Source organism: Vombatus ursinus, unplaced genomic scaffold (genome assembly GCF_900497805.2).
Source record: "Vombatus ursinus unplaced genomic scaffold, bare-nosed wombat genome assembly UNPS02014816.1, whole genome shotgun sequence".
Classification (NCBI taxonomy): domain Eukaryota; kingdom Metazoa; phylum Chordata; class Mammalia; order Diprotodontia; family Vombatidae; genus Vombatus; species Vombatus ursinus.
In genome coordinates this window covers 8,352,281-8,372,499 of record NW_020954594.1, presented here as the reverse complement: position 1 = coordinate 8,372,499, position 20,219 = coordinate 8,352,281, and the positions used below count along the sequence as shown (strand labels likewise).

The window sequence follows — 20,219 nt, the reverse complement described above, 5'->3', positions numbered from 1 at the left end:
ATTCATTCTACTTGTATCAGTTCATGTAAGTCTTTCTGAAATCATCCTGTTCATCATCATTTCTTATAGCACAATAGTATTCCATTACAGTCATATACCACAACTTGTTCAGCAGTTCCCCAATTGATGGGCATCCTCTCAATTTCCAAATCTTTGCCACCACAAGAAGAGTTTCTATAATTAGTTTTGGTACAAATAGGCTCTTTTCCCTGTTTTTGGCTGTCTTTGGGATATAGACCTGGTAGTGGCATTATTGGATGAAAGGATATTCACAGTTTTATAGCCCTTTGGATATAGTTCCAAAGTGTTCTTCAGAATATTTGGATCAGTTCACAACTCCACCAACAGTGCATTAGTGTTCCAATTTCCCCCTCCAACATTAATAATTTTCCTTTTCTCCAATATCCCCTCCAACATTTATCATTTTCATTTTCTATCAATCTGATAGGTGTGAGGTAGTTCCTCAGAGTTGTTTTAATTTGCATCTCTCTAATCGGTAGTGATTTAGAGCATTTTTTCATGACTTTAGATAGTTTTGAATAGGCAATGACTTCTGTTCTTATAAATTTGACTCAGTTCTCTATATACTTGAGAAATGAGGCCTTTATCAGAGATACTTGCTATAAAAATTTTCACCAGCTTTCTGTTTTTCTTCTAATCTTGTTTGCATTAGTTTTGTTTGCATAAGACCTTTTAAATTTGACATAATCGAAATTATCTATTTTGTATCTCGTAACGTTCTCTATTTCTTGTTTGGTTATAAATTCTTCCTTATACATAGATCTTACAGGTAAACTGTTCCATACTCCCCTAATTTACTTATGGTATCATCCTTTATGTCTAAATTATGCACCAATTTTGACTTTATATTGGTATAAAGTCTAAGATGTTGGTCTATTATACCATGTTTTAAAAAAATAATGGAAAGTAAGAAAGTTTTGGTCACTGGGGTAGCCTTAAATTTTGGTGGTTTTTTTTTTTCAAGTTTGAATCTGTAAGAAAAATGTTCAGATTCACTAAAACTTCCCACTTTCATTCACTGTTAACATATTTCTACCTCCTTTATTTTATCTGTACTCTGATTCCCTTCCCCCACAACCTTCCCTATCATCTGCTTATGCTTGTTTTTGTTTCGTTTCATCTTCCAGAGACCCTCTTGGAATTATTGAATCTACAAACCATTTCTCTGACACTTAATAGTTACATTGCCTTTGGAGAATAATATCTACAGAGAGGTAAGGGATCCAAAATTAGAGATTAGATATAAACCAGGAAGAAGGAACCAATTTGTCTATCCTACTAGGCCTTTCTTTTGTGGTTCGCTGTTTTGGGGTTTTGGCATATAATTTGCCATATCTGTCTTGTAATTGACTCTTTTAGGGATTGGTGATAATTTTTCACTGGGTGAATTGTTTACAGCAACTGAATTAAAGCTTAGTTGTTTTGTTTCTTTAAGAAATGGGAAGAGGGAAGGAAGGGAGGGAGAGGAAAGGAGGGAGAGGAAGAGAGAGAGAGAGATAGAGAGAGAGATAGAGAGAGTGAGTATATAGAAATCAAGAATGATAATGGGAGGAATTTGGGTCAGCTAACTTTTACATTTGCTTAATCTGATTATCAACAAGCTTGAGTAGGTTCATCATCAAGATATTGGTATCTGGTAGGTGATAGTGTGGTTGCTTCTAATGATGAAACCATGACAACAATTGTTTTTTTCAACTATGCTGTATGGATGTGTGTGTATACATACATAGGTATACACACACACATTTAAAGTGGATCAAGGTGGAGGAAAAATGGTTGTTCCTCTTTAAGATAGAGGTTGATCTGAGCATGTTTTGTTTTTAATTAACACTTATTTTAATACTCATCCCCTACCAATTTAAAAGGAAAGAAAAACAACAAAAGCCTTGTAACAAATTTGCATAGTTAAGTAAAGCAAAATCCTACATTAGACTTGTCGAAAAATGTATGTCTCAGTCTGTATACTGTAATTCATTACCTCTCTATCAAGAGGTGAATTGTGTAATGCCTCATTATTTCTCTGGAATGGGGTTGATCATTGTATTAATCAGTTCTTTAGTCTTTCAAAGTTGTCTTATCTTTACAATGTTGTTATTGTATAAATTGGTTTTCTGGTTCTACTCACTTCATTTTGATTCGGTTCGGATAAGTCCTCCTATATTTATCTGAACCTGTCCCCCTCATTACAACACAATAGTATTCCATTACATTTATATGTTATATTTGTTCAGATATTCCACAATTCATAGGCACCTCTTAGTTTCCAGTCTTTTGCTACTATAAACTAGAAATACTTTTGTACATATGAGTCTTTTTCCTTTTTCTTTGATCTTTTTGGGGTATAATCTGGTAGAGGTGTTGATGAATCGAAGGATATGTACAGTTTAGTGACATTTTGGTCATAGTTCCAAATTGCTTTCCAAAATGGTTGGATCAGTTCACAACTCTACACTAATGTGCTTGTTTTCTTGAAGTCCCTCCAGCCATTCTCATTTTGCCTTTTTGTTGTCTTTGCCAATTGATAGGTATGAGGTGGAACCTCAGAGTTGCTTTAACTTTCATTTCTTTTGTGATTTAGAGCATTTTTTCATATGGCTGCTGATAGCTTGGATGCTTTCCTCTGAGAACTAACTGCCTGTTTGTATCTTTTGATGATTTATTAATTGGAAATGGCTCTTATTTTTTATAAGTATAAATCATTACTTTATATATCATGGAAACGAGACCCTTATCAGAGAAATTTGCTGTAAAGTTCTTTTTTCTGCAGTTAATTATTTTCCCTTCTAACTTTAGCTGCGTCTTTGTATGATCTTCTCATGCAGAATTAGCAAGTTCCATTCCATTCTTCCTCCTTTCTATAATAGCTCAATTCTTTCAGTCTCTCTTCTGTTTTCCCTCATCAAACTCTCAGAATGGAACCAATCTACTCCCAGGTTCTCAGATTTTCTTATCTAACTTCATCAGTACCCTTTGATGACTTGGAAGTTGTGAAGATATTTGTTTCTTCTCCCCCATTAGAATGTTAGCACTACATAATCATAAGTTTATATTTCTAGGTTCCTCCTGGCTCTCGTATTTCCATTTCAAAGTTCCTACTCAGTTCTGTTCTTTTCATCAGAAATGTTTGGAAGTCCTTTATTCTACTAAAAGTCCATTTTTTTTTCTCCTCTGGGGAATTATAACTCAACTTGTCCAGGTGTAAGTTATTCTTGATTGTAAACTTGTACCTTTTGCCTTTTGGAATATTGTATTGAATCCCAACTAGAAGCTGCTAGTTCTCATGTGATCCTGATTGTAGTTTGTTAGTACTCACTGTGTTCCTGGGTTTTTGCAATTTATTTTTTTCTTTTACTTGTGAGCTCTGGGTTTCAGCTGAAACATTTCTGGCAGTTACTCTTTTGGGATTTCTTTCAGGAAGTGACTGGTAGATTTTTTATATCTTTATTTTGCTCTCTGCTTCTAATATATCTAGGTGGTTTTCATTTGTGATTTCTTGAAATATATTGTCCATACATTTTTTTCTTTTTGTTTTTAATTTTGGTTTTCAGAGAGTTATGTTTCTTAAATGATTTCTCCTTGACCTGTTTTCCAGGTCAGTTATCTTTGATATCTGATAGCTTAGATTTTCTTTTTTTTTGTACTTAATTTTATTGTAATATTTTTGGAGCTTTATGGAGTCATTGATTTCTGTGTGGTTTATTATGGTTTTCAGGGAGTCCATTACTTAGTTAAGGTTTTTCTTTTTCTTATAAGATACTTATTATCCTTGCAGTTCTTTCCTCCAGAGATTTTCTTTCATTTTTTTAATCTCTCATTTTATTTCTTCTAAGTATTTATGTAGCATTTATTGAAACTCAGGTTTTTTTCCCCTTAACCACTGTCTCATTGTTACAGAATTACTCCTTTTTTTTTTTTACAGGTCTCTAGGTGTATAATAATTTTTTTTTTATACTGGATGGTGGTTTCTTGGATTTACTCATATCTCCAATTTTAATTCCTGAAATGGGGCTTTGTATCAGACTTAGGCTCTGCCCCCTTCTACACTTCAGGGTGAGGTAAGCCCTGCTTGGTCTCACTATAGGTACCTTCAGTCTTCTAGGTTCCTTGGCTGCCACATGGGGCAAGGGGATGAGGTTACAGAGTCATCTATGAGAGCAGCGCTGCTGCACACCCTAAACATAATTCTTTTGGGAGAATTAGAATAAAGACTCTTGTGGAAAATGTTCCTAACTACATATAGTCTGTGCTTAACATGCATTGTTTTAAACCCAGTTAGTATGGTGTTGTGACAGAGGGTGGGATGGCATAGGAAAATATTTATTAACATAATCAAACTTCCCTTGTCCAACTTAGGCTTTCTGACATCTTCAATCTCTCCATTTAGTTAACCACTTAGTGTTTTACCTTCTTGGCTTGGTTAACGCTGCCCAGGATAATTACCTAGAGTAGCATAGGAGTCAAGTATAAAATCCAAGTGATGTAAACAACGCCTTCGCTCCTTTTTGTGATAGCTCCTGCTCCCATCTAAGCAATGTGGGAAAACTAACCCTGACCTGTGACTGACTGTACACAAATGACATCCCTACTAAATATATGTCTTCTTGTGTGATGGAGCCTAAGTGAAGTGATTTCCCTAAGCAGACTGCCAGTTCTCAATATTATATATAATAGCATATTATACCACTTAATTTGAACTTCGGAGGTTTAGTAATGATCTCTTGAATAATGAAGGGATTAAGCAACAACAAACCAAAATGCTATAGGGTTGTTAAGTGAAGGAGTTCCCAGGCTTTGTGTTTTCTTGCAGATTTCCCCAAGTATTCACAAGCTACCAGTTTTCATCTTAAGAGCCTCGTACCTTCCTGTTGTTCAGTTGTTTCAATTGTTTTCTACTCTCTGTGATCCAATTCGGGGTTTTCTTGGTAGAGATACTGGAGTAGTTTGCTATTTCCTTTTCCAGCTCATTTTACAAATGAGGAAACTGAGCAAACAGGGTTAAGTGACTTGTCCAGGTTCACACAGCTGGCAAGTATCTGAGGCCAGATTTGAAGTCATGGAGATGTGTCTTTCTGACTCCAGGCCCAGCACTCTCTCCCCTGCAACACCTAGCTTCCCCTTTGTGCATTCTAGACATTTAATAAATTGAATTGGAGATAAAAAATAATTGGGTAAAGGGAATTCCCAAAATAGGAATTAAAAATGTTGAATTTCGGGGAAATAAAATGACATTTCTATTTCTCATTTCTATAGCCTTTTGTTTATTTTGGGTGGATTGCTAGGACCATCCCTTTGGAGGTGTTGGGGATCTCAGTGAAGAGATCCCGTAGTATTAGAGGGGTTGATGCAGTCAGCAAAATGTCACCTGACAAAAGGAGCATTGGAAAAACCTCAACATATGTAGGGAGTCCCTCTTCCATTTGGACCTTGTACAGGACAGATTCTATAATAGTAGCAAACTCTGGCAAGTATATGTCAGTTTTATCCCTCATCTCATATTGTCACCAGAGGATCATTGAAAGGCGTTATCTCTATGTTATAGGAGATGTATAACATCTTAATGTATGCGTGATAGGCAGAGTGTTTAAGGTTGAGTTTTTATACGAAGTCAACAAACAAACATGGTGGAATCTTATGTTCTCAGCCCCTTTTAGTTATAACTTAGCTCTTAGCTCTTTTTTGTCACGTGTAAGTTTCATTTCTTTTCTTTGTGAAATAACTTCGTTCTCCATGGTAATGAGAGTGAGGGTAACTTAGCTGGGGACCTTACTCATTTTCATCTTGAGTGATTTGGATGGTGGTGGGACTTTGGTTTCTAGCAGTAGGTTCCTAAATATTTCTACCACACTTAAATGGCCTGAACTTTTAACTACCAATTGGTAAAACATAGGTTCTTTGTTTTAGTTAGTTTGGTTTTTGAGCCTGCGTCTCCCCATCTCAAATAGACTGGAAGTGCAGCAAGCCACTCATGGGACTGACCCCACTGCTGTTTGGTAGAGAATCTTTGACCCACTTTTTCCAGCCTGGGCCAATTCACCCCTTCTTAGGCAGCTAGTGACCCCCTTGCCTCTGGGGCTCACCATATTGGTACCACAATTAGCACAGACACACAAAAAGCCTTAGCCCACGGGTGGGGAACCTGTGGCCTTCTAGGCCCTCAAGTGCGGCCCTTTAACTGAATCCAACTTCACAGATTTGTTCTGTAAAACTTGGGACTCAGTCAAAAGACTGCACCCAAGGACCTAGAAGGCCACATGTGGTCTTGAGGCCTCAGGTTCCCCACCCCCGCCTTAGCCCTATTGCAGCTCAGAACCCTGGAGCCCAAATGAGCCAACAGTCTCAGCCTCCCCACAGTGGCAGGATTATAGGTGTGGGCAACACCGCGCCTGGTTACTTTGTTGTTATAGTGCAATTGTAAATCATTTAGAAGGAGTCTAGTCTTAGAGATCTGTGAAGTAACCCACGGAAGGAAAGAAGTGTGTTTTGAATGGGTTACTGAGCACAGAGTGTCTCTAAGGTGTTAGGGTTGAAATTTGGCAAAAGAACAGTATTTGTTAGGACAGTTTGGACAGTCTCCAAATGATCAGTGGTCCATAATGAAACACGCATGACTGAATGAAGTCAGTGTATGGTCATCTCTGATTTTCCTTGTTTTCTCTACTAAGGGGAATGTTCTTGAATTTGGAAAGAACAGAACAAAAGTGGTTGGCAGAGTTAAAACCCAGTATTAACATGCCTTTGGGCTCACCTCCCTCCATTTCACACTAAAAGATTGGACCTCCTGGAAGATAACTGACTACCTCTGGTTCCAGGTACTCTGTGGCTCCATAGTCTAAAAACCAGTTCACAAGCCCTCACCAATATGGCTACCTTTCAATAGTCAGGCAGATATAGTCCAGAGCAAAGTCATTCGCTGGGAGAGCACAGTGATAGGGTATCATCTCCTAAGACTTAGGGTGCAATGGATAGAGTGCTGAGCCTAGAAGAGTAAGACCTGAGTTCACATCCAGCTTCGGATACTTCGTAGGTGTGTGATCCCGGGCATGTCACTTATCCTTTGTTTGCCTCAGTTTCCTCAACTACAAAATGGAGATAATAAAGCAATTACCTTGAAGGATTGTTGTAAGGACCAAATGAAATACTATTTGTAAAGTGGTCAGCACAGTCCTGGCCTGTAGTAGGTGATATATAAAGTGTTTATTCCTTTCCCTTCCCTTTTCTCTCCCTCAAGTTCACATAGCATCATGTGGGGAAGTGGTTACAAGTAGAGACATGCAGAAACAAGTAGGGAACATGTATGGCCATTCTTTACCTTTGAATGCTGGCAGATGCTTGCCAGTTCATGCTGCCATTGCTGATAGGAGTGGAGAAAAGAAAATCCCTCCCCCTTTCCTTACCCTCTGCCTGAAGTATCCCTAATACTTGATGACTAGTTCAGCTCTCTGTGAAGCTCTATTGCAAGTAGGGTTGGCTCCTCCACTTTTAAATGTAGTGGGAAACTCTCCTTCCCATCCACACACATCGGTGAGTAGGTAGAGAAAAGGATCCTGGGGCAGTCTGGTAGGAGCAACATCTGTTAGGGCTTGTGGCATTAGGCTGGGCTAGTGTTTTCCCCAAAAGGCCTGGGCATCTGTTCCTGAGACTTGATTAATTAATGAGATGAAAGATGGAGCCCTTGAACTGCCTTGGTTCTCTAGACAGAAAGAAAGGAAGGGAGAAAGAAAGGAAAGGAATGAAGGAAAAGAAAGGAAAGGAAGGAAGAAGGAAAAAAAGGAAGGAAGGAAAAGAAAGGAAGGCCAGTTCACAATAAGTCATTGCCCCTTAGACTTGATAAATATCCCCCATTGCCTTACTAGTCAACATACTGTTCTAATCAGAGACATTTTTGAATGGAAAGGAAAGGGGCTGCTTCAATCTGAATCTGTCTCATATCCTTGCTAAATAACCATTTCATGATACTGTTGAGTAGCTTCTTTTTATGTCAAATTTTGTACCATCTCAAACCTGAATCAGCAGCCTTGTTGGACCTAATCCAAGATTGGAAGACCCATTGTCTTTGCAGGTCTGGAACAGAAATTCTTGACCTATTCATATGAAAATGGGCCACTTAAAATGTCCTGCATCAACATTTGTCACTGTTGCTAGATCCCCTTATATCTTTTAATTTCATCAAAGTGGATTGGGGAACCTCAATCAGGGGACTTCTGCTGACTGTTACTGCCCTCTTGGAATCAAGATAATTAAGGACATGGTAACAGTGACCAAGTAGGTCTCAGTAAATTCAAGTCACCAGGCTGAGATTAACCAAATCCCCAAAGTTCTGGGTTGCCATCAGTGATGTTGGAGAAATTGTGGAGAAGCAGAGATGTTCTGAAAGAATGCAAAGAGGTTTGCAGTTTTCAAAACAATAAAAGATGTTAGAATATTCAAACTATAGGCCAGTGAACTTGATTTGGATTCCTGGAAGATTCTAGAATGCATTTTAAAGGGCTGGTTAGTGAGTATTGAAAAAGGCAAGTGATGGTTTCTTAGAGTCAGTGTGGCTTCATCAAAAATTGCTTGATGTTAGGGTAAAAAAAGCCCCCCAAACCCCAAACCTTTTTTATATCCTAACAATTTGAGCTGTTTTAAAGCTGTTCTAAAGTTAAATGGGCTGCCTCAGGGTGATGGGTTTCCTCTCTGGAAGTCTTCAAGCAGAGACTGAATGGCTACTTTAGGGCAATTTGGAGGAATGATTTCTATTCAAGTGTACAGGTTGGAACAGAGAACCTCCAAGTTCCCTTCCAGGTCTGTGAAATTGTAATCATTAAATCAAATTGAGTAGAATAATTTTTTTAAAGTCTTCTAAAAGAAGATCATGCAAGCTGCTTGTTAATTGTGGAAGAATATCCTATTTCTTAATAATAGGTTTCTTAAAGGGGCCAGAGGATATCTATAGTAAAATATTAATATCATATCTTAAGTATTTTTAAAAATGTAGTGGAAATAAAGAGAGTAACCTTTAAAATACAGGTGTATATTGTGACTGGGAATCAGAAGATCCAGGTTCCTATTCCAGATCTAACACTGGTTACTTTGTGACATCAGGCAAGTGACTTTACCTCTGCACATTGCAATTTTCTCTAAAGTGAGGGATTTAGGGCAGCTAGTTGATACAGTGGATCGAGTGACAGGCCTGGAGTCAGGAAGACTTATCTTCATGAGTTCAAATCCAGCCTCTGACACTTACTAGCTGTGTGATCCTGGGCAAGTCACTTAACCATGTTTACATCTGTTTCCTCATCTAAAAAATGAGCCATAAAAGGAAATGGCAAACCACTTCAATATCTTTGCCAAGAAAACCCCAAACGGGGTCACGAAGAATTGGATATGGTTGACTGAAAAACAACTGAACAACAACAACAGAGTGAGGAGGTTAGACTAGATGATGTCTGTGGTCCGTCCCAGTCCTATGACTCATCCCAAGCTGAGGTAGAAGTAGGGAATCTTCAGTTTTGCATTGTGGGCAGTGATGTCCAGGCAATAGCTTTCTTAATGGGTTGTAAAAGAAAAGAGTTGGAAAGGGAGAATAGTAGACTGAGGATGCCAAGTCTAAAGTGGGTTGAGGTTGGGGAAGGAGTTGGATGGTGGAGGGGGTAGTGATGATGGGCAAAGCCTAAGATAAGGAAGTATCCAGGATACTTCTCTGAAGAGTGCTCTAGACCAGAAGAAGCTCCACCCAACTGCACAGAATTCCAGAGTTAGAAGAGACAATCCATTCCTGATTCGATGCATCACATCTCACCAAAGTGGTTATCCAGCTTCCACTCGAAGACTAGTGAGTGGTAACCACCACCTCTGGAGGCAGCCCATTCCACTTTTATTTGACTGTAATGAGCAGCATCATGCTGGAGTACTCTGTAGGACTAGCACTAGTCCTTGAGTGACAGGCAGACAATTGTCTGCACAGTGCTTTGGGGAGGGTGGCTCTATCTGTGGGGGAAAAGGAGTAGGGTGGATGAGAATATTTTGAGGGCATACACCACCATGCAATTTCCTCATTCTTAGGGTATACATGCAAGAATGCAACATTAGCATACAGAGAACATACTACATATGTGCCACAGTTTTAAAGGGGAAAGTTGAGGATACCAAGCTCTCAAAATGTCACTGTCAGGTTCAGTAAGATTTTTAGTAATGTTTTTCCCCCCAAATGAAGAAATGGAAATAAAAAGAAATTAGTTGGTGATAAGAGAAAACCTCATTTCTTCAGGAATCAGAAAAGAGATGAAAAGATGGTAGTACAGCCTAAGACTAGAAGGTAAAAATAGAATTAACGAGCCAGAAGGGCTATATCCCTAGAGGCCAGGGCCTGATGCAGGCTGTGGTGGTAAGGTTCATTTGGAGTTTTAAATCCTGTGGAATTGGATGCTTTAGGCCCACGTTAAATTAATTCAGTGATGTGAAACTACGTATGTACTGTGCCTCAACTGTGTCTGGTTTGTGCCTCAAAAGTCCCTGACACTAAAGTGTTTAGCTATGTCAGCTGTTTGTGTGGACTGGACTACTTAAGAAAAGGTTCTGTCATGGGGTAGGGGAAGACTGAGACAACAGAGGGACAGCCTTCAATGGGAGAAAATTATGGTAGCATTTAAGAAGTAGGGAACATTAGAGAATGAGACAGGGACCTGCACCCGATTTATTTTTATAGTCCATTATAATGCCTTAAGATTATTTCTATCAACCAATGGGTTCTTAAGCCCAAATGACCTCCTTCATGCAAAAGTTTAAATGTCTATTGCCTTTGCTTTCATCTTTGTTGGAAATGAAGAATTACTTGCCAACTTCTGTATAATTGGACAATGAAAAATCTGTGATTTCACTGTTCTGAGTAAGGCCTTCATAGATTATCCTAACTCCCCTCCCCACCAAAATGATCACATTCATAGCCAAATTTCTTGTGATGTCCTTCTCTATAGTCAGGGAGGTCCTCAGGCAACAGAGACATGATCTATTACCAGGCCCATATTCAAAGAGGACCTGCACAATTTATATTTTTTTGGCCGAGCTTTTGACAATCCATGGTCATCCTTACCCTGAGAATCACAGGAATAAGGCTTTGGTGGGATATCTATATAACAGTCCAGCATACACTCTAAGACTTTCTTTAAATGACCTTTAAAATGTATGTTCTATAGGCAGATTAATCTCAGGTCCTATAACTTCTTTTTTTTAATGTAGGGAAAGTACTACTCTAGAAACTCTTCCAAATTCTTTGTCACTCATTGACTCTTGGAGTCTTGAGCAACAAATAAATAATAATTCACACTTAGGTAATCTTTAAGATTTACTTAAAAGTACTTTTCTTCCTACAGCCTTGTGAGGTAGGATTGTTAGTCTAAGTATTATTTCTGTTATGAAGTGGAGGAAAATGAAGCTCAGTGAGGTTAAATAACTTATACAAGGTCACAGAGCTCTGGTTTGAACCCAAGTCTTTCCTGAGGCCAAGGCCTATATGAACTTTCTACTATACCATGTTGTATCACACAGATATAGCAGGAGAGGAGAAGGATTCATCGTCAGGCATGAGAATGAAGCTATTCTTTTGACCATTTCTCTATTTCATATTTCTATTTATGCATTTGGGTGCCATCCCTTCTTCTTTCATAACGCTTAACAACTTGTGGTCCACTATGGTGCTTTGGGTCTTTTTTCCCCCCAAGGGAGATCTTTGCATATCTTGTGATCCTGTAGTTTATTTTTCATTCCCAGGGATACCTTCTTGCATTGGGCTTTGTCGAACTCGATTGTTTTCTCCTTTCCACTTCTCCACTTTAGGAAGGTCACTTTGAATTCTAAGGTCGTCTCCATGCCATCAGCATCCCTTTGGCTGGTGTCGTTTTACTAAACTGGCTCCCTTATCCTTCAGTGGATTCCACCACATTGAGGACTGATTGAATGATTGTACTGCAGCAGCACCTTCATCACCCCATTTACTAAAAGAACCAGGTTTTTTTTTTTGATTATCCTTTTGTTCCTCGTGTGTTTAAATAGCGAATCAAGTTGCTTCATCGGCCCAAGTGATATTTCACAAACCATTGTCAAACGATACAAAGGTGTGCAATTCAAGAGACTTCATATCTACAGAAAATAGGAAAATAATGATCTGCTTAATTTTAATAGTGACTTTTTTTTGCCCTCGAAATGTGCATATGAATGAGTAGACATAATGAATGTCGCAAAGACCAAAGTGTGTTTTACTGCCTAATAAGGATTGAGTGCCAGCCAGCATGTAATTTCAATACAATAAAGCTGAGTTGGGTTTTGATGCAGGGAGTGAACTGGCTATAGTGTCCATAAGAAGAAATTGAATAGAGCCTTGTCACTGGACCCCAAGAATGCCAGAGAAATTATGTCATCCTTGAGAAATGTTTGCCTGTAAAGATTGCAGATCCTAAATTCCCAGAGTGCTGACTGCAAAAGACTAGAGAGAGGACCAGCTTGCTAGGGTAGGACACTCTCTTTCCCTGTGGTTCACCACTTGAGGATTATGTGCTGAGTTTGGGACCTATTACAGTCAGTGAACAATGAGTACATTTCACAATCAGGTTTAATTCCCATGAAATTGATATTTTTTGTGACTGTTCCTAGCTTTCAAAGGGATCCTTAAGAGGTAGAGGGATTGTATTAACCAAATATTCCAACATAACTTATTGGAACAATAGGAATGCGGTTGCTTAATCTTCTCTTCTGATTATGGTTTATCCTGTGGATTTTTCTTTTTAAATATCTAAGTATTACTTGTTTCAGGGGTCCTGGCATGGAGATCACAGCCAGTGTGACAAAAAAAAGAAAAGGAAAGGAAAAAAAAAAAGCACTTACCTTACTTTTTAAATCATAGCGGGCAAACCAGTGCGACCAAGTGGGTTGAGGTACATTTATCTGACTGGGGAGATTGACATTCTGTTCACGGTGAACCAGGCATGACACTCAGTGTTCTGGTCTGGCTGGGCCTACTTCCCTAGAGGAGTGTTTGCTTAGAGCACATAGTAGTTATCAGTGGTGATTTGTACAGATTTGGGTGGTCTTAATGGAAGTTATTTACTCAGCCGGCTAATTATTGTTCCACGTTAAGTGGAATTTGGACGGGTAGGACTGCACTTGCATGCTCAGTGGGGGTGGGGGAGTGAAGGAACACACAGAGATCTAGGCTTTTTTGTGACCCCTCAGGTAACCACCAGATTTTTCTCTCGTCAAGTATACCATGCTATGTTTGAAATTTTGTCAGCTATTGGTTAATGACTGGGAAAATCATTTGAGATACAGAGAGCAAATTTAGCCCCTTGGGTTAAATATGGCCTTGTTTCTAATTCAGGTCGTGATTTTGGATCCCAAGCTAGAGTCCTGAGCTGCAGTAATCATTACTTAATATTAATATGGAAATGAGTTTGCCCTGTTACAAGTCCCAGAATCAATCAGTAAGTAATTATGATAATCAGTCCTAAAGATGCTATGAAAGTGTGGTACTTTCTAGGTGGTAATTAAACTTCCCAGAATCCCTGGGTGGTTGATTTGGGGGCAGGGGGTTGGGGTGGTGAATGTTTCCTCCTTCCGTCTTGCAGGTGGCAAAACACAAACAGCAAATCACTGACAAGGATTCTTTGGTAAAAGTAGAAATGGAACCCAGAGGATCAAGTTTCCATTCCGAAGAGGGGAAAAGGATGAGCCAAGGTGAATATCTTTAAGGAGAGGATGTCAGGAAGGAAAAGGTAGCTCAGTGGCTCCTCTGTTTCATTCCTTACAGGAGTGATATGTTTCCTGTGAATTTTAATTGAATTTTAATGGGCCCCAAAGCCCAAAGTGTGATGGAGTAAAACTCAGGAAACCTGGCCTCTAAATCCCGAGTCTGAAACATAATAGTTATTTGGCCTTTGAAAGTCACTGAACCTTAAAATTCTCATCTGTAAAATGGGCATAATCATATGTGCAGTGCCTACCCTATAATTTTGTGTGAGGAAAGCACTTTGTAAACTTTAACATTTTGCATAAACGTAAGCTATCATTAACCTTTCACAGGTGTCACTGCTAAACTGGAAACAATCATGCCTATGTACCAATTTATATGGTGCTAGTCTTTTTTAGGACATTCCCAGAGAGAGTTAGTTGTATGATATTAGACAGTTAGTAGCCCCCCAAAATAATAAGCCCATTGCTCCAACTTTGTTGTGCTTTTTTTCTCTGAAAAAAGTGCCATTCAGGTATTTAGGGTCAGAATACAGGGAACCCTTCCAAGATGGAAATTATTTAAACATTAGTTACTGGAGCATGTAGCCTGTGGAGTTTAATATACCTGGTAGAATTGAAGGCACCTGCTTGACCACAGCGTTGACATTTACTCCATGATTCCTACCAGGGTCATAAGTTTACATTCCAGATCTTTAAATATATATATTTTTTCTTTTGGCAAAGGGGTTCCTTTTTCTGACATATCTGGAGATACACTTGTCATACATCACTTTGTCTAACTTCTTAATCAACTACTTTGTTCTTTTGTCTCTGAAATCAGTCATTCTTCACTTTATACTTGAGTCATCCATCTTGCTTACTTCTTTGAGGGTCCCCCCCTCCCCAGCCCCAGCTCTGACTTAAGCCATTATCAATTAGTACTGCCATTACTTTTAGAGAAAAAATGGCAGATATTCTTCTTTGGCTCCACTCACCATCTCTGTGACTTTCCAAACCAAAATTCAATTGCATATGTATATTGCCTTTCACATTAGAATATGTGTTCCTTGAGGGCAAGGCCTGTCCCACTTTTATATTTATATCACCATCAGTTAGTACAGTACTTAACTACCTAGTGAGGACTTAAATACTTATGCATTCATTCATTCATTCATTGAGAAGAAAATCTCTTATAATAATTTTCTAAGGATCTATTTCCTTTTTGGGTAGGTGGGAAGTCAGTTAATTCAAAGTAAAAGGAGTAATATCATTATTAGAATAATTCAGCCATTCAATTTGATGATGATTCTTTTTTAAAGCATTGACTACACGCAAAAGTATTGTACTAGGTATTGGGGAGAAGAAAAAAATGACTCATAGTCCTTGCCTTCAAAGAGTTCTCTTCTACTAAGTGGATACTGTATGTACACAGAGAGGGTAGCTAGGTGGTGTAGTGGATAAAATGCCAGATCTGGAATCAAGAAGACTTAGGTTCAAATGTGGCCTTAGCACTTAGTGGCTATGTGACCCTGGGCAAGTCACTTAACCCTGTTTGCCTCAGTTCCCTCGTCTGTAAAATGAACTGGAGAAGGAAATGGCAAACCATACCAGTATCTCTGCCAAGAAAACTCCAAATGGGTTCTCAAAGAATGGACACAACTGAAAAATGACTGAAAAAATATACACAGATAATACAAGATAAAGAAGTGATAAGGTCAGAGGAAGGATCAGACAAAATGCTCAAGTAATTATTTGAGGAGGAGAGAATACTAATATCTCAGGGACTTGGGGAAGATTTGCTTTTCAAGAGTTGGCATTTGATAGGCCTTCAAGGAAGATGATAGAAGAAAGCAAAGTGCTTGGCACATAGTAGGTCTTTAATAAATGTTTGCTGATTGTCACATTGAAAAGTGAGGATGAGGATGTAACAATTCAGGCATAGAGGATAGCCAGTGCATAGATAGAAGGTGGAGTGTTGTGTGTAAGGAACAGCAATACGGCCAGCTGGTTTGGAATGTGGAGTGGACCGCAGAGTAGAATCTGGGCCCTGGGAATGAATCTCACCTCAGATGCTTCCCACTTTCATGATCTTGGGTCACTTAACCTCCCTCAGCCTTAGTTTCTTTATCTGTGAGTCAGGATACTTGGACTACCTACCCTTACAGATTTGTTGTGAGGCTCAAAAGAGATAGTAATTTTTTTAATCATTTCTTTTTAAAAAATTTTTATATGTATTTATTTTGATTTATCAATAATCACTTCCATATGCTTTTGAGTTTAAAATTTTTCTCCCCCTTCCTCCCCACCACCCTCCCCAAGATGGCGCATAATCTGATACAGGCTATGCATTTACATTCATAGTAAACATTTTCACATTAGTGATGTTGTAAGTAAAAATTAAAACCAATAGGAGGAACCATCAGAAAGAGGAAACAAAACTCAACAGAAGCGAAAAAAAAAAATTAGCAATTCAACTTCCATAGTTCTTTCTTTGGATGTGGTTAATGTTTTCTATCACAGGGCCTCTGGATATGTCTTAGATCCTTGTATTGCGGGGAAGGGTTAAGTTTATCATTATTAGTCATCATACAATGTGGCTGTTATTGTGTACAACGTTCTCTTGGTTCTGCTCACTTCACCCAGCATCAGTCCATACAATTCTTTCCAGGTTTTTCTGAAGTCAGCCTGTTCATCATTTCTTATAGAACAATAGTATTCCATCATATTCATATACCACAAGGAGACAGTCATTTTTTAAAGTAATACTAAACAGATAGGGACTTAATTTGCTGAATGAAAGATGTTTTGGCCAAGTTTATGTAGAATAGATCATCTTGGGCAGGAGTTCTTAACCTTTTTGATGTCATGTAGCTTGTTTGCAAATATTTGTTTGCATGTTATCTCCCTCATTAGATTGTAAGCTCCTTGAGGGCAGGGACTATCTTTTACCTCTTTTTGTACTCCCAGCACTTAGCATAGTGCCTACAATAAAATGGATGCTTAATATATGTTTATAGATTGATTGATTGACCATGTCCCTCTTTGGCTGTCTAGCAAATGGTAGGCCCATTCTTAAAATAACGTTTCTTGCCTATATTCATAATTGAAGTAAACATTAAATTTCAATTTGTGAAACTAAATGTAATTTTTTCACCACCCATGTTCCCAGACCCCCTGAGATTAAGAACTGATGTAGGGTTTTCAAAATGCTTGTTTGATTCCTTTTATTTGTTTTCCCTGGTGAGCTGAACTTCAGTGTGTGAGATGAGCAATAGTCCTTTAGCCTATTTCTCTGGAAGGTGAAGAAGGGAGGGTGGATACTGTCTGATTTCGTCAAGGAGATCTGTATGTGATCTTTTGGGATTGCTCTGCCTTCCAGGGGGAGGTTGAAAACATTCCATGTGATTTAATTTGAATGTACTTCTATGCCCTGGCATTTCTGTACAGCCTCTCTCATCTATTGAGCTGTCATTGCAGTGATCAGTGGTTTAGAACTCTAAATCCTGAATCCCTAACCTTCTGCTAAAACAATTATTAAGGTATGTTTCCAATAGTCTAATGACTGTCAGAACTAAGGCTTTCAAGTTATGCTTTAATCTTAACTGAAACAGAAATTATCTTCAGGAGATAAAAGTGAGCGATGCAGTCGAACTCAATTGAATCAGAAAGGAAAAGGAGAACTATTAACAGAGGTAGTGTCCAACATCATTTCCCTCTCTATCCATTAGCTGTCACCATTAAATTCATAAACTTCTGCAGAGGCCCCTATATGTCACACTGTCCCTTGTAGGAAATGGAAGATGAAATTGGAATCCCAGGACCTGAGTTTGAATCACATCTCTGCTATAACCTATCTTGCCCTCAGTTTTCCTCATATATAAAGGAAAAGACTAAGACTAGATGGTTTCATGTTGTTGTTGTTCAATTGTTTCAGTCGTGTCTGACTCTTCATGACCCCATTTAGGGTTTTCTTGGCAAAGATACTGGAGTGGTTTTTCATTTCCTTCTCCAACTCATTTTACAGATGAGGAAACTAAGGCAAACAGGGTTAAGTGACTTGCCCAGGGTCACACAGGTAGTGAGTATCTGAAGCTAGATTTGAACTCAGGAGGATGCATCTTCCAGAGTCTAGGTGTGTCACTCTATCCACTGCACCACCTAATGGTCCTAGATGGTTTCATAGGTGTGCTCATTTTATTCTTCATCAGATTATAGAAATCCTCAAAATCGTTCATTTTATAGTATTGATGTTATAGCATGAGAGCAGAAGGGGACAGAGGAGTCCAAGTCAATTCCAAGAACTCCAGCACAGTTGACATTTTGGTTTGGGACATGTTGTGTTTGAACTTCCCATGGAGCATCCTGCTTCACTTCTGTCTTGTTGACAGCTGGAAATGTAGATCTGGAGCTCAGGAGAGATGTCAGAGCTAGAGAAAAAGATTCTGGAGTCATCTGTAGAAAAATACTCATGTAGTTCAATTCAACAAATTCAATCCAATTTAACAAACAGCTCTTAAGCACCTACTGCATGCAAGGGCAGGCAGCTTGGTGGCACAGTGGGTAGAGCACTGGGCTGGGAATCAGGAAGACATTTTCCTGAGTTCAAATCTGGCCTCAGACACTAGCTGTGTGAACCTGTGCAAGTCACTTAACCTTGTTTGCCTTAGTTTCCTCATTTGTAAAATGAGCTGGAGAAGGAAATGGCAAACCACTCCAGTATCTTTGCCAAGAAACCCCTAAATGGGATCATGAAGAGTCAGCCACGACTGGGAAAAAAGAAGAAGAATGATTGTATTCAAGAGCAGTGCGTTAGCCCCCAGGGGTGAAAAATACGAAAAGATACAGCAGTGTCAGTCTTTAAAGAGCTTGCTTTCTGTCGGGTGGATATAGCATTTATGCAGATGAGCAATTACACAGTGATTTTTGGAGAGGATGCCAGGACCATCAGGAAATGCTTTGGGGAAGATGGGACAGCTGAACCGAAAGGAAGGATTCTGGAAAAATGAGATACTTAATGTACCATGTGTCATGACAGTACCCTTCAACTACAGAGCACTAGAATTGCTTGTGACCAGGTATCCCTCCTGAGGGAACTCCAAAGAGATCACTGCTGGAATAGGCTTTTTATAGTTTCAGAACACATGAGTCAACACAAAATCACATATCTTACACTAATCAGTTTAAGGAAGGTCCCAGTGGGAATCAGGCATTGAAATGTGGCCGATCTTGAGTAAGCATTAGTGTTTGGCCAGTCACACCAGAGTAAAGATGTGATGTGGGTAGAGAGACCAGCCTTGGTGAGAAGTGTGGGTTCCTCATCTGTGACTGAAGGGAAGGAGGAGAGAGAGAGAGGGTTAGAGTGTATTGATGCTGGGACATGCTGAGGAATGAAAGAGGACATAGTTGAGGGCAGTCCATGTAGAATGGCGAGCATCTTCTCAGTGATGTAGAAAGCTCAGAGAGTGGGGAGGGGGGGGAGAAGAAAAAGAATAATTATATAATAGTCACTATGAAGAATGAAATTAACAGGTTGATATGAAGTTCCCCTTTCCCTTTTCCTTATCTCAGTCTCCTTTCTCCTCCTCTTTCCATACTTCTCTGTAATCATCAGGGTCATTGTTTCTTACAGCATAGTCATATTCCATCATGTTCATATACCACAATTTTTGGGACTAAAAGAATGACAAGTAGTTGAATTCTGATTTTTGATTTTAAGAGTTTGCCTTTGTAGGCTTTTTATTTAACTGTTAAATGTGATAAACTTTCCCCTCCTTACCATATTACAGATCTGACAGATTTGCTCCACTTACTAAACATTGTAGCAAGTAAAATAATCAAACTCTGTTTCCTGCAGGTCTTAATTCTGATCCTCCCAGAAGTTTTTTGCACCACTAAAAATAATAATAATAATTAAGAGCCGAATGATCTATAGCCCCCTTCTCCCTTCAATGGACTCTTGTCGATATTATAATCTTGAGCAGGTCAGAGCTGTCTCCTCTGACAGTCAGAGCCCATTTAGTTAAACAATAGATCCTCTTGTGGTCAGCTCTGCTGCAGCTAATAATTTACCTTGGCCTGATGTTCATTAGTAGGTGCCTTTGGCAGAGGCATATCTCCAATGTGGTTAATTATCCAGTGGGTCAATAACAAGGCAGCATAAAGTCACCCTGTCATTTGAGGAAAGGTTTGTTTCTCCTGCAGAGCCAACTCTTGATTATCCCTGGTGGAGGTGGAGTGAACGGGAAATGAATGGATAAGCAAAATCAGCTGATCATCTCTAAACCTCTAGGGAACCATTGACACCTTCAATCCCTCTTACCCCTCCCCTCACCCACCCAAAGGGAGGTACTAAATGGAGTAACGAAATAGCTAAAAGCAGAGGAACTGGAGGAGCAGTTATCCCTCCTTTATGAATTCCTAACTTCATCATTGTAGGTATCCTTCCTGCAGGTACAGATCAAAATACACTGATGCTTTTTTGTTGTATGTGTCTATGT

General features: G+C 39.1%; 1 protein-coding gene across 9 annotated transcripts in view; it reads left to right on the top strand.

Annotated features, from left to right (window-relative positions):
* Positions 1-20,219, top strand: part of LYPD6B (LY6/PLAUR domain containing 6B) — a 223,117-nt gene that overhangs the window by 43,757 nt on the left and 159,141 nt on the right. For 3 of the 9 annotated variants that reach the window (XM_027835717.1, XM_027835723.1, XM_027835713.1), the window contains exon 2: positions 1,149-1,235. The exons of 3 other annotated variants lie outside the window; for them this stretch is intronic. The gene's annotated coding sequence lies outside the window, so the exon portion shown is untranslated. Of the gene's footprint in view, positions 1-1,148; positions 1,236-4,057; positions 4,077-13,372; positions 13,476-20,219 lie in introns of those variants that run through there. 3 more of the 9 variants (XM_027835719.1, XM_027835714.1, XM_027835722.1) reach the window with 2 other exon arrangements.